Genomic DNA, 10,597 nt, shown 5'->3' on the forward strand with positions numbered 1-10,597 from the left:
CTCGGAATACCACAGACAAGGTTTAGACTTTCCGGATCCTCATGAATGCCGCCATCTATCTAGCTTATACCACGAAGATTCTGTTGGGGAATCTAAGAGATATGCGCCCGGCCTAAGGTAGAACGGAAGTGGTTGTCAGTCACGCGCGTTCATGGGTGAGAATGATGATGAGTGTCACGGATCATCACATTCATCAAGTTGAAGTGCAACGTATATCTTGGAATAAGAATAAAAGAGAATTGAATAGAAAGTAATAGTAATTGTATTGAAACTTGAGGTACAGCAGAGCTCCACACCCTTAATCTATGGTGTGCAGAAACTCCACCGTTGAAAATACATAAGTGAAAGGTTCAGGCATGGCCGAATGGCCAGCCCCCAAAACGTGATCACAGGATTCAAAATACAATCCAGGATGATAATATGATAGTAAAAAGTTCTCTTTATAATAAACTAGCTCCTAGGGTTTACATGAGTAAGTAATTGATGCATAAATCCACTTCCGGGGCCCACTTGGTGTATGTTTGGGCTGAGCTTGATCTATCCACGAGCTGAGGCTTCTCTTGGAGTTGAACTCCAAGTTATAACGTGTTTTGGGCGTTCAACTCCGGATCATGACGTTTTTCTGGCGTTTAACTCCAGACAGCAGCATGTACTTGGCGTTCAACGCCAAGTTACGTCGTCAATTTCCGAATAAAGTATGGACTATTATATATTGCTGGAAAGCTCTGGATGTCTACTTTCTAACGTCGTTGAGAGAGCTCCAATTGGAGTTCTTTAGCTCCAGAAAATCCATTTCGAGTGCAGGGAGGTCAGATTCCAACAGCATCAGCAGTCCTTTTGTCAGCCTTTTTCAGAGTTTTGCTCAAGTCCCTCAATTTCAGCCAGAAATTACCTGAAATCACAGAAAAACACACAAACTCATAGTAAAGTCCAGAAATGTGAATTTAACATGAAAACTAATGAAAACATCCCTAAAAGTAGCTTGAACTTACTAAAAACTACCTAAAAACAATGCCAAAAAGCGTATAAATTATCCGCTCATCACAACACCAAACTTAAATTGTTGCTTGTCCCCAAGCAACTGAAAATCAATTAGGATAAAAAGAAGAGAATATACTATAAATTCCAGAATATCAATGAATATTAATTATAATTAGATGAGCGGGACTTGTAGCTTTCTGCTTCTGAACAGTTTTGGCATCTCACTTTTTCCTTTGAAGTTCAGAATGATTGGCTTCTCTAGGAACTTAGAATTTCGGATAGTGTTATTGACTTTCCTAGTTAAGCATGTTGATTCTTGAACACAGCTACTTATGAGTCTTGGCCATGGCCCTAAGCACTTTGTTTTCCAGTATTACCACCGGATACATAAATGCCACAGACGCATAACTGGGTGAACCTTTTCAGATTGTGACTCAGCTTTGCTAGAGTCCCCAGTTAGTGGTGTCCAGAGCTCTTAAGCACACTCTTTTTGCTTTGGATCACGACTTTAACCACTCAGTCTCAAGCTTTTCACTTGGACCTTCATGACACAAGCACATGGTTAGGGACAGCTTGATTTAGCCGCTTAGGCCTGGATTTTATTTCCTTGGGCCCTCCTATCCATTGATGCTCAAAGCCTTGGATCCTTTTTACCCTTGCCTTTTGGTTTTAAGGGCTATTGGCTTTTTCTGCTTGCTTTTTCTTTTTCTTTCTATTTTTTTTCGCCACTTTTTTTTTCGCAAGCTTTCTTTTTCACTGCTTTTTCTTGCTTCAAGAATCAATTTCATGATTTTTCAGATCATCAATAACATTTCTCTTTGTTCATCATTCTTTCAAGAGCCAACAATTTTAACATTCATAAACAACAAGATCAAAAATATGCACTGTTCAAGCATTCATTCAGAAAACAAAAAGTATTGTCACCACATCAATATAATTAAATTAAATTCAAGGATAAATTCGAAATTCATGTACTTCTTGTTCTTTTGAATTAAAACATTTTTCATTTAAGAGAGGTGAAGGATTAATGGATTTATTCATAACTTTAAGACATAGTTACTAACTACTAATGATCATGTAATAAAGACACAAGTATAGATAAACATATAACATAAAAAAAAATGAAAAGCAGAAGAAAAATTTAAGAACAAGGAATAAGTCCACCTTAGTGAGGGTGGCGCCTTCTTGAAGGACCATTGATGTCCTTGAGCTCTACTATGTCTCTGAATTGTTGTAATTTAGTTTCTCTTAGTTTCCTCTTCAGAGTCCTTTCAGGTTCTGGATCAGCTTCAACAAGAATGCCTTTTTCCTTGTTCCTGCTCATATGAAAGAGAAGAGGAAAAGAAAAGGAAGAGGAATCTTCTATGTCATAGTAAAGAGGATCCTTATTATTAGTAGAAGAAGAAAGGGGATAATGGAAGGAGAGGGATGAATAGTCTGTATAAAGAGTAAGGATAGGGGAGGTGATAAGAGATGAAGAGAAGTGTTAGTAAATAAATAAATAAATAAATAAATAGAAGAAGATGAGAGAGGGATTTTCGAAAATATTTTTGAAAAGGAGTTAGTAATTTCGAAAATTAAAGATGAATTAAAATTAAAATTAAAAGTTGAAACAATTAGTTAATTAAAAAGAATTTTTTGAAAAAGAGGGAGGTATTTTCGAAAATTAGAGAGGGAAAGGTAGTTAGGTGGTTTTGAAAAAGATAAGAAACAACCAAAAAGTCAAATTTGAAAAAGATAAGAAAATAAGTTAGATAAGATATTTTGAAATCAAATTTTGAAAAAGATAAAATTTTGAAAAAGATAAGATAAAAAGATAAGATAATTAGATAAGATAAAAAGATATGAAAAGATAAGATTAAAAAGATATTTTTTTGAAAAGATATGATTTTAAAAGATATGGTTTTAAAAAGATATGATTGAAATTAGTTTTGAAAAAGATTTAATTTTTTAAAAGTAAAATTAATTACTTAACTAACAAGAAACTAAAAGATAAGATTCTAGAATTTAAAGATTGAACCTTTCTTAACAAGAAAGTAACAAACATCAAATTTTTGAATCAATCACATTTACTTGTTAGCTAATTTTCGAAAATATGATGTAAAAGATAAGAAAAAGATTTTGAAAAATATTTTAAAAAAAATTTCGAAAATTAATAAAAAAAAGGAAAAGATTTAATTTTTGAAAAAGTTTTGAAAAGATAAGATTTTTAAAATTGAAACTTTGACTTGACTTGTAAGAAACAACTAATTTTTAAAATTTTTGACTAAATCAACTCAAATTTTCGAAAATTAGGAGATAAAAAAGGAAAAGATAATTTTTTTATTTTTTTGAATTTTTTTTATGATGAGAGAGAAAAACACAAAAATGACCCAAAACATAAAGATTTTGGATCAAAACACAAGATGCATGCAAGAACACTATGAATGTCAAGGTGAACACCAAGAACACTTTGAAGATCATGATGAACATCAAGAACATAATTTTGAAAAATTTTTGATGCAAAGAAAACATGCAAGACACTAAACTTAGAAATCTTTAATGCATGGACTCTAACAAACGAAAAATGCATATGAAAAACAACAAACAACACAAAACAAGAAAACCTCAAGATCAAACAAGAAGACTTGTCAAGAACAACTTGAAGATCATGAAGAACACCATGAATGCATGAATTTTCAAAAAAATGCAAGAAAAAATTTTTAAAGCATGCAATTGACACCAAACTTAAAAATTGACTCAAGACTCAAACAAGAAACACAAAATATTTTTGGTTTTTATGATTTTATGATTTTTTTTGTATTTTTATTATTTTTTTCGAAAATATTTTTGGAAAAACGAAAAATAAAAGAAAAAATTTTGAAAAAGATTTTTGAAAAGAAAATTACCTAATCTGAGCAACAAGATGAACCGTCAGTTGTCCATACTCGAACAATCCCCGGCAACGGCGCCAAAAACTTGGTGGACGAAATTGTGATCACATCAATGTAGTATTCTTTGTTGTTGTATGGAATCATTATTGTGGCTCTTGGCTATGTGTGTACACAACTCCGTTCAACTAGCCAGCAAGTGTACTGGGTCGTCCAAGTAATACCTTACGTGAGTAAGGGTCGATCCCACAGAGATTGTTGGTATGAAGCAAGCTATGGTCATCTTGTAAATCCCAGTCAGGAGGATAAAATTATGGAATTTAGAAAATCAAATATGATTAATAAAAATAAACAGAAAATAAAATGGATAGAGATACTTATGTAAATCAATAGTGGAAATTTCAGATAGGCGTATGGAGATGTTGTGCTCCTCTTGAATCTCTACTTTCTTATTACATTCATCCTATCCTTCTTACTCCTTTCCATGGCAAGCTGTATGTAGGGCATCACCGTTGTCAATGGCTACATCCCATCCTCTCAGTGAAAACGTTCCTATGCTCTGTCACAGCACCGCTAATCATCTGTCGGTTCTCAATCAGGTTGGAATAGAATCCCTTGATTCTTTTGCGCTTGTCATCACGCCCAGCCTTTAGGAGTTTGAAGCTTGTCACAGTCATTCAATCCCAGAATCCTACTCGGAATACCACAGACAAGGTTTAGACTTTCCGGATCCTCATGAATGCCGCCATCTATCTAGCTTATACCACGAAGATTCTGTTGGGGAATCTAAGAGATATGCGCCCGGCCTAAGGTAGAACGGAAGTGGTTGTCAGTCACGCGCGTTCATGGGTGAGAATGATGATGAGTGTCACGGATCATCACATTCATCAAGTTGAAGTGCAACGTATATCTTGGAATAAGAATAAAAGAGAATTGAATAGAAAGTAATAGTAATTGTATTGAAACTTGAGGTACAGCAGAGCTCCACACCCTTAATCTATGGTGTGCAGAAACTCCACCGTTGAAAATACATAAGTGAAAGGTTCAGGCATGGCCGAATGGCCAGCCCCCAAAACGTGATCACAGGATTCAAAATACAATCCAGGATGATAATATGATAGTAAAAAGTTCTCTTTATAATAAACTAGCTCCTAGGGTTTACATGAGTAAGTAATTGATGCATAAATCCACTTCCGGGGCCCACTTGGTGTATGTTTGGGCTGAGCTTGATCTATCCACGAGCTGAGGCTTCTCTTGGAGTTGAACTCCAAGTTATAACGTGTTTTGGGCGTTCAACTCCGGATCATGACGTTTTTCTGGCGTTTAACTCCAGACAGCAGCATGTACTTGGCGTTCAACGCCAAGTTACGTCGTCAATTTCCGAATAAAGTATGGACTATTATATATTGCTGGAAAGCTCTGGATGTCTACTTTCTAACGTCGTTGAGAGCGCGCCAATTGGAGTTCTGTAGCTCCAGAAAATCCATTTCGAGTGCAGGGAGGTCAGATTCCAACAGCATCAGCAGTCCTTTTGTCAGCCATTTTCAGAGTTTTGCTCAAGTCCCTCAATTTCAGCCAGAAATTACCTGAAATCACAGAAAAACACACAAACTCATAGTAAAGTCCAGAAATGTGAATTTAACATAAAAACTAATGAAAACATCCCTAAAAGTAGCTTGAACTTACTAAAAATTACCTAAAAACAATGCCAAAAAGCGTATAAATTATCCGCTCATCAGTGCTCTCCTTTAGCCACCCAACACTCCGTACCATAAATCATAGCCGGTCTTATGGTGGTGCGATAGAATTTACCTTTAAGTTTTAAAGGCACTTTTTGTCGCATATAAAACCAGATGCCTCCGCCATTTTGACCAACCTGCTTGAATCCTATGATTTACATCCTGTTCAATCTCTCCATTATTCTGTATGATGTACCCAAGATACTTAAAATTTTTAACTTTTTGTAGGATGTTTTCTCCAATCTTCACCTCTATATTAGGGTTTTCCCTTCTCAGACTGAACTTACATTCCATATATTCCATCTTGCTACGGCTTATGCGTAAATCATACACTTCTAGAGATTCTCTCCATAACTCCAACTTCTTATTTAGGTCTTCGCTTGACTCTCCCATAAGGACAATATCATCAGCAAAAAGCATGCACCATGGCACAGGCTTTTGGATGTGCTCTGTGAGTACTTCCAAGACTAATGTGAAAAGGTATGGACTTATGGATGATCCCTGGTGTAATCTTATACCAATAGGAAATTCCTCTGTCACACCACCTTGAGTCTTCACACTAGTTGTGGCCCCATCATACATGTCATTAATTGCACGAATATATGCGATCCTTACTCTCTTCTTTTCTAAAACCTTCCATAAGACCTCCCTTGGTACTCTATCATACGTCTTTTCCAAATCAATAAACACCATATGTAGATCCCTTTTATTACTATGATACCTTTCCATCATCCTTCTTAATAGGTATATCGCTTAAGTGGTAGATCTGCCTGGCATAAATCTAAATTGGTTCTCTGTTACTTGTGTCTCTTTTCTCAACCTCTATTCTATCACCCTTTCCCATAACTTCATAGTATGACTCATAAGCTTGATTCCTCTATAGTTTTCGTAACTTTGTATATCCCACTTATTCTTGTAGATAGGTACCAAGGTGCTCTTTCTCCACTCATTAGGCATCTTCTTTGACCTTAAAATCTCATTAAAAAGATTGGTTAACCAGTTCATGCCTTTTTCTCTAAGACCCTTCCAAACCTCAATCGGGATATTATTAGGTCCTACTGCCCTACCATTTTTCATCTGCTTTAGAGCCTCTTTCACCTCGAAGTCTTGGATCCTTTGATAGTAGTCAAAGTTTTGATCTTCTTCCCTTGTGCATAACCGACCAAGGCTCGGAAGAGTCTTCTGTCCCTCATTAAATAATTCATAGAAGTAGCTCTTCCACCTTTCATTAATCTTTTCCTCTTGAGCATGTGATGACTTGCATCATTTACCCTTCTTTCCTGCATAAAGAAGAACATAAAAGAGCATAAATCTCATTTGATCAGTACAATTCATGCATTATATGATGAATATTATGGTACACTGCTTTGAGATGAGTTGTGCTGAATTTCAGGTGAAAAATGCATCAAAAATGGGTAGAAGACAAACAAAAAGTTGGGCGTGCGAAACTAGCATGCCACTTGGAGCAAACGCCACAAAAATGCACTGGCGTGGCACGCCAGTACTAAATTCCTAAGGGGAAATCCAAGCATGCATGTGGGTGTGGCACGCTAGTGCGAAATTCCAGAGAGCAAAATGGAGGACACAAAGGGGGCGTGGCACGCCAGGTTGGGCGTGGCACGCCTGACTTATCAACTACTATGGGCGTGCCACTTGAGCGAAGGGGCGTGGCACGCCAACCTCACCATCTCAAGAAGAACCTCCACTATGGCATGCCACCTGGTGTCGAAGGCATGGCACGCCAGCTCCAAGAAGTCACTTCGGCGTGCCACTTGAGAACCCAAGCGTGGCACGCCAAGCTTGAAGAGTGCACAAATGCATGGGCGTGCCACTTGAGCATCATGGTGTGGCACGCTGGTACAATAATCCAGAAAAGGAGCTGAAGGCAACTAAAGCCTGGGCATGCCACTTGAAGTCGAAGGCATGGCACGCCAACCTCTCAATTTCACTTGGGCGTGCCACTTGGTATCGAAGGCGTGGCACGCCAACCCAAGCATGTCACTATTACGTGCCACTTGAGGGCCGAGGCGTTGCACGCCAACTACTGGAACAAGACAAGATCATAGGCGTGGGACGCCAACCTATAGGCGTGGCATGCTAGTATAAGTTTCCAGAGAGGATGAAGTATGCCAATTGCATGGGGCGTGGCACTTGGTATCGAAGGCGTGGCACGCCACTCACTATTCTTCACTTAGGCGTGCCACTTGAGCAACCAGGCGTGGCACGCCAGTGTCATTCAGAGGGCAAAGAAGCATTAGGGCATGCCACTTGAGTTCGTGACGTGGCACGCCAAACAGAGGAACCACTCACTCATAAAGGGGCGTGGCACGCCAGACCTTAGGCGTGCCACACTAGTTCAAGTTTCCAGAGGCAAAGGAAAATGGAAAGGCAAAGGGTGTGCCTCTTGAGTTCGAAGGCGTGGCACGCCAACAGAAGAATCCCACTATGGCATGCCACTTGAGTTTGAAGGCGTGGCACGCCAAGGTTGATAGAGAGATAAGCGTGCCACTTGAAGGATTTGGGCGTGGCACGCCAAGCTAGAAATGAAGGGCACGTGACACACCAGTAAAGTGCCAGCCACATGCCAGCTGAGAAGCCACGCTCATTGAGTGTTTTCTTTTCCCTCCAAAAATGTAATTTTCCCTTTTCACTTTCGTAATTCTTTTATTTTACTAGGAGTAGTATAAATAACCCCAAGGAGTACTGAAGAGGGGTTAAGCAATTAGTTTTAGATCTACTTTTACACTTCACTTTTGAGTACTTTTTGAGCTATGAGTAGCTAACTTCCCTCTCATTGAGAGAGGGAGCTCTGTTGTACTTGATGGATTGATAATAGTGAAATTCTTCTTCTCTTCATCTTCTCTTTGATTTTCTAGAAAGAATTTCATTCTTAATGCTTAGTGTTCAATTATCCTGGGAAAGAGATTAAATACAATTGGGTTTCATGGGAACCTTGGGAAAGGAAACATGAAACCATGCTTGAAATCCCTTCTCACACTTGAGTAGAATATGGGTTTTGATGTTTGGATACGTGACATATAATACTCCCTCTACCTGGACCTATAAGGGTGTGTGGTATAATCAGGGACCAAGCATATCTCTCTTCATGAGCAATTAGACCAAGGAATTGGCTATTGATCAAGATCTGAGAGATTGAGTCACCAAGAGATTGGGGCTCAAACAATCATGATTGCCAAGAGGTCAATGAGTTGCATGATTGAAGAGGATATAAGCTAGATTTGATCCAAAGAGACAACATCTCCCAATCTCAATGAAATTCCCCATTCTTATCTATCCATTTCTTTACAGCTTAATTTTTACATTCAACAATTCCCCGCTCCCATTTACATTCAAGTCATTTATGATTCAGCATTTTACATTCTGTAATTTCTGTTTCTATACTTTATTGTTTTTCTTTATATTCTAGTCATTTACATTTATGTCATTTACAATTCTGCACTTCACAATCTTATTGATCCGCTTGACTAATTCATCAACCAATTAAAACTGCTTGAATTTACCAATCTCTGTGGATACGATCCCACTCCTCTGTGGGTTATTACTTGGCGATAATTTTGGTGTGCTTGCCAAAAGAACTAATTCACTAATTTTTGAATGGGGTGTGAATTAGAAACCCATCAAGTTTTATGGCGCCGTTGCCGGGGATTGGCTTAAATTTGACAGTGATTAAATTGAATGGAGAGCTAGATTAAGCAATTTAAATTCATTGTTATTTAAATTTCTTTTATTTAGAATTTTTTTGTTTTTATTTTGAGCTCTATTTCTTTCTTCTTTGATTATTTTATTTAGTGTCCATATTTCCACTCTTCTAACTGTTTGATCAATTGCACCACTCATACTAACAACTACTCTAACAAAAGTAAATCTTTATCCATTTTCTTTCTTGCTTTTTGCCTTGATTGGTTGTATGACAGGTAGGAGAAGCGGGGCTTCAACTTCCTTTGATCCTGACCTTGAGAGGACCTTCCTTAGATTAAGGAGGGAAGGAAGAGGGAAGAGAGTCGTTGGTGCTGAGGAAGAGGAAGAGTATTTTAAAACAAACATGGAGGAGAATATGGAGAATCACCATGAGGAAGAAGTTCATAACCATGCCAGAGGAGGCCCAATCAATCATGATGGGTAAGAAAGGAGAGTCTTAGGCTCCTACATCAACCCAAACCTAGGAAATTATGGCAGCAACATCCTAAAGCCAACAATTCATGCCAATAATTTTGAGCTGAAGCCTCAGCTCATCACACTTGTTCAGAATAATTGCTCATATGGAGGAAGTGCCCAAGAAGACCCTAATCAACATCGCAGCACATTCGTGAGGTTATGTGATACTATAAAGTCCAACGGGGTACACCCTGACATCTACAAACTACTCTTGTTCCCTTTCTCACTCAGAGATAAGGCAGAAAAGTGGTTGGAATCATTCTCCAAGGATAGCCTAACTACATGGGAGGAGGTCGTGAACATATTCCTTGCAAGATTTTACCCTCCACAAAGGATCAACAGGCTAAAAGCTGAGGTGCAAACTTTCAGACAACAAGATAGAGAAACATTCTATGAGGCCTGGGAGAGATTCGAAGATCTGACAAGAAGATGCCCACCGGAAATATTCAATGACTAGGTACAACTACATATCTTTTATGAGGGACTATCCTATGAAGCAAAGAAGGCAGTGGATCATTCTTCAGGAGGCTCACTCAACAAAAAGAAAACCATTGAAGAGGCCATAGATGTCATTGAAACGGTAGCTGAAAATGAGTATTTCTATGCTTCAGAAAGGACTCAGAAGAAGGGAGTGCTAGAACTCAACTCTGTAGATGCTTTGTTAGATCAGAACAAGGTAATTGCAGCACAAATAGTAGCCTTAACCAAGAGGATGGAGGCCAACCAAGCCTTAGTCATTCAAGACCAAACTCCTCAACAAGAAGGGAATGCACCAGAATCTGAAGGTGACTGGGAACAAGCTAGTTATGTGAACAATTCATCCAGAACACC

The sequence above is a fragment of the Arachis hypogaea genome, chromosome 3, assembly GCF_003086295.3.
Source record: "Arachis hypogaea cultivar Tifrunner chromosome 3, arahy.Tifrunner.gnm2.J5K5, whole genome shotgun sequence".
In the NCBI taxonomy this organism is placed as follows: Eukaryota; Viridiplantae; Streptophyta; class Magnoliopsida; order Fabales; family Fabaceae; genus Arachis; species Arachis hypogaea.